Source organism: Pongo pygmaeus, chromosome 8 (assembly GCF_028885625.2).
Source record: "Pongo pygmaeus isolate AG05252 chromosome 8, NHGRI_mPonPyg2-v2.0_pri, whole genome shotgun sequence".
Lineage (NCBI taxonomy): Eukaryota > Metazoa > Chordata > Mammalia > Primates > Hominidae > Pongo > Pongo pygmaeus.
In genome coordinates, this window is record NC_072381.2 from 62,751,693 (window position 1) to 62,756,101 (window position 4,409).

Genomic DNA, 4,409 nt, shown 5'->3' on the forward strand with positions numbered 1-4,409 from the left:
CTGGGAGGGCCGCTGGACAGGGCCTGATGACATGAGTACACAAGGGTGAGGACCCTTGAGAAGCCAAAATGCCTATCACAAGGCGGAGTCACAGGGAAGTGACCCACCCCACTCCCCACCTGGGAAAAACAAACTTCTCAAGCTGTTTGGTGACATGAAGTGTTTCAAAGAATGGGTGTGAGTTTGGAGGAAGGCAAGCATCAAAGATCATATCCGGGACCTGGGCAGCTTGACTAGGCTTTGGCGACAAGAACTGGACGCTTCTGGAAACTCAGGCCTGGATGAGCACAGATGGTCTGGTGTCTGCTTGAGGTCTCTGCCTCTCTCCTCTCCCTCGCACCCAATCCTCCTGTGTGCCCAGCCCTGGTTTGCACCCTGGGGATAGAGATGTGAACTGAGAATAGAAAAGTGAGATCACTGGTAAGGGGGGCACAGATGGTAGCTCCAGCCGGAGAGAAGAGGGCTGATTTGAGGACACACTCCTGGAGGATTCATTTGTTCCATAAATGTTTATTGAGCATTGACTCTGTTTCCAGGCACTTTCTTGGTGGAGAAACAACAGCTGGGAAACAAGACCCCTGTTCTCATGAGCTTCTCATTCTACAGGGGTGGGGTGGGTGATCAATCAATATGCAACCAAATAAACAAAACAGTACCACATGGAAGCAACAATCGGCAGAAAATTAGAACAGAGAATTACAACTCACTGACAGAGTGACTACTTAAAATTACAAGGTTAGCAAAGACCTTTCTCCAGAGATAATATTTCAGCTGAAAGCTGAGTGACAACAATTAAGCATGCAGAGATGCAGGGACATGTCCAGGCAGAGGGAGCAGCAGATGCCAATGCCCACATTCAGCTGTGGATTGAAGTCATCTGCAAATACCCCTTCTCCTTGTGCCTGGCCTGGTGAGATGCCCAAACAAGACATTTGACAAAAGTTCTAAATGAGAGGAGAGGAAGGAGGTGACTCAGTGCTGGGGGTCTTTAGTCTCTCACCCTGGCCCTGCAATAAACGAAACACAAATGGAAGTAGTCGATTCAACTGATACAAAGGTATGTGCGCATGCATCTGTGTGTGTCCCTGTACGTGTGTGTGTGCGTGTGTGTGTGTGTATGTGCATGCATTTGTCTGGTGGAAGATCTATGCATGCTTTTTCTGGAAATAAATATCTAGAGAAAGCTACCCTAAGAACCTGTGACTCTGGAGGCTCAGAGGTGTTTAGCTGTGGAGACAAATGCCTGGGAGGGAGCAGTGCAGGATGGGGTGAGGACACTAATGTAGAGAGCTGCCTAGCTCTGCGCTGGAGACCCAGTGGCATCCCAGGCAGAGATGAGTGAGACAGACCCAACGGGGAAAAGGGAGATCCAGGTTCAGTCTGTGTCTTTCTGAATCTCCACCTCCAGCAGGCGTCTCCTCCACATGAGGGTTTGAGTACAGACTTTGGGAGGCTCCTCTTTCATCAGGACCCATGCTACACTCAGAACAATCCCCGTAAAATGCCATTGCCTCCAAAACAAAGCTGCTCGCTGACTCTCTGGGATCCCATATTTCCACACAGGAATTGGGGATGTGTGCTTGTCCCTACAGAGGGATGTCGCACCTGGTTAGGGAGCTGGTCTTGGTGCAGGCCTTCCCCTGGGATGCAGGATGGGGGGTCTTTCTTCTTTGGGTCACCATTAGCTTGCTGGCTGTTCCCGGGGTGAATATGAATGGAGTATTGAGCTTTTTTGGAAAAAAAAAATGAGTGACAGCCACTGGGTCATCTTCCCTTTGTCTTGCAACAGATCAAGGGCTCAGAGGTTTGCAGGGTCCTCCTGGGAAGTTGGGGCCCCCAGGAAACACAGGGGCTCCTGGAATTCCAGGACCAAGGAGCCAAAAAGGAGATCATGGGGACAATTCAGGTAAGGGGCATACCTCAGCATGTGTGGCCTGAGGGCCCCAGGGCCTGGGGAGCTGGTGGGTCAGCTGGGAGGTCCCCTTCTCCTTCTTCTCCTGCTGCCTCATGGGAAGGTGCTCAATTCTGCTTCCTGGGCCAGCACCCCCGGCCCTCTCAGCTTTACTTGGGGCCTGAGGAGACTCCCATAGGTGCCCAGGTGCAGATGTTCAAGCCACGTAGGGCCATTCCCTCATCAGGTCCCTTAGCAGATGGGCCCTGGCTTTTCTTCAGCGGAAACAGTCCAGCGTGCACCTCTGGGGTGCCAGGGAGGAAACAGGTCCTTTAGAGGTTGGGTTTATGTCCACTGTCACAAGAATGCATGAAAATGGTCTGCCTCTTAGGACCCCTGGGTGACAGGGAACATCACAGCAACTTAGTTCAGAGTAAAATAGAGCAAATTCAGTAAGAACAAAAGAACAATGACAACCCACTTATTCATATTTGTCTACCAGCCTGTCAAAACAATAAAGGTATTAAAAAGTGTATCTGGAATGAGAAATGAAAATGAATGACAAAGAAAAGTTTTCAGAAAGAAGAGTAATGAGTTGAGTATTTTCTTATGAGTTCTTACAATATGACAATATGCAAGCCGTATGTGGAGACGGGGGTCCAAGACTGAAGTTCCAGGTTGTGAAGGGATGCAGAGATATAGCTAGGAAGCAGAAATATAGTCATTTTTCCCCTTTTATTTCTTTTGCTTTCTTATTTTTCTGGAACAAACATTCTTCTTAGTAAGCCACTTTGTTTTTTTCAAAATGCTCCACTCTCCAACTTAAGGTCTTCTCCATAAATACCTTCTCCCTATTGCTTTGCAGTTGCTGAGGCTAAGCTGGCCAGCTTAGAGAAAGAGCTACAGAGCCTGAGATCAGAACTGGACCACACGAAGAAGCATGAGCTTTCTCTCTGCCCATAATGTGTTCTTGTCTCTCACTCTTTTCTTCAGCGCACTCTAGGTTTGGAGGAGGTGGGAGGGGAACTAATTCATGAGCACTTGTCCTACAGCAGGGCCTATGCTGGGTGGCATTTTCCCATAAGATGGTTTCATGCAATCCCCTCAGCAACCTCAGTTGTGGTTGTTGAACTTGCTTTATTGACAGGTGAGGAAACCGAGGTGCAGGAAGTGTTGGTGACTCATTTCAGGTCACACAGCCTGGAAGTGGCAGGGGAAGGGTTGGATGGAGATCTGTTGTCTCCAAAGTCTGTGCTCCTTCCCTGTCATCTACTGTGCTCTGATGTCTGTCCCTGCCTCTTCCTTATCCTGGTGCCCAAGCCTGCAGTGAGGCCCAAGACTGTCTCCCTATGTGCACCTGTGCTGGGGCAGGTTTTAGCAGATGCTTTTTCAAGGTGGGATATCCCAGGGGAGTCTGGGCTGTCTGCAGGTGTCTGGATGCCCCTTCCCAGGCTCTGCAGCCGAGGCCTGCTTCCTGACCAGGCTCTGGCCTGAGCTGCTGGGCATAGGGTGATTTTTCAGAGGTCTGACTTCCCAGGGAACTCAGACTACTTGCCTACTGTCCTGGGCTGGGCTCCAAACCCAGCGAACCTCACTCACCATTTGTGATTTTAGTGCAAGCCTTCTCTTTGGGGAAAATGTCTGGGAAGAAGTTCTTCTTGACCAACGATGAGCAGATGCCTTTCTCCAAAGTGAAGAATCTATGTGCTGGGCTCTAGGCCACAGTGGCTGCCCCCAAGAATGCCAAGGAGAATAAGGCTATCCAGGATGTGGGCAAAGACACTGCCTTCATGGATATCACAGATGGGGCCAACAAAGGCCAGTTCATGCACGTGACGGGCGGGAGGCTGACCTACAGCAACTGGAAGAAGGACAAGCCAAATGACCACGGCTCAAGGGAGGACCGTGTGATTCTCCTGAAGGACAGGCTCTGGAATGATATCTCCTGCGTGTCCTGCTTCCTGGCCATCTGTGAGTTTACCGCCTGAAGAGGCATGTTCCTTGGCCCCCTCCTTGGCTCCCAGCTGAACTCTCTGCTGTCCCTCCAAATTAATATGTTGAAATCTTAACTCTCCAGGTGATAATATTAGGAGACAGGGATTTGGGGAGGTAATTAGGCCACAAGGGCAGAGGCTAATGATTGGGATTAATGTTCTTAGAGCCCCAGAAGAGATTCAGAGAGCTAGTTAGTCCTTACACCCTATGAGGACAGCCAGAAGGTGCCACCTATGAACCAGAGAGCAGACCCTCACAAGACACCACATCTGCTGGCGTCTTGTTCTCAGACTTTCCAGCCTCCAGATCTGTAACAAATACATTTCTGTTGTTTTTAAGCCGTTCAGTTTGCAGTATTTTGTTATAACAGCCTGAAGGGATTGAGACAGCGCCAAGAACCAAAACCACACAATATTATAAAATACTAACAATGCAATGGCTGCACATAAGATCTATTCAAAATTTTTATACTATGTTATACTCCACTAATTAAAAATGATTTTTTGCCCATTTTCTAATTAGA

The 4,409-nt window shown here is 49.0% G+C and overlaps 1 pseudogene; it reads left to right on the top strand.

Moving 5' to 3' along the window:
* Positions 1 to 806: 806 nt before the first annotated feature.
* On the top strand, positions 807 to 3,879 carry LOC129045042 (mannose-binding protein A-like; annotated as a pseudogene).
* Positions 3,880 to 4,409: the final 530 nt, after the last annotated feature.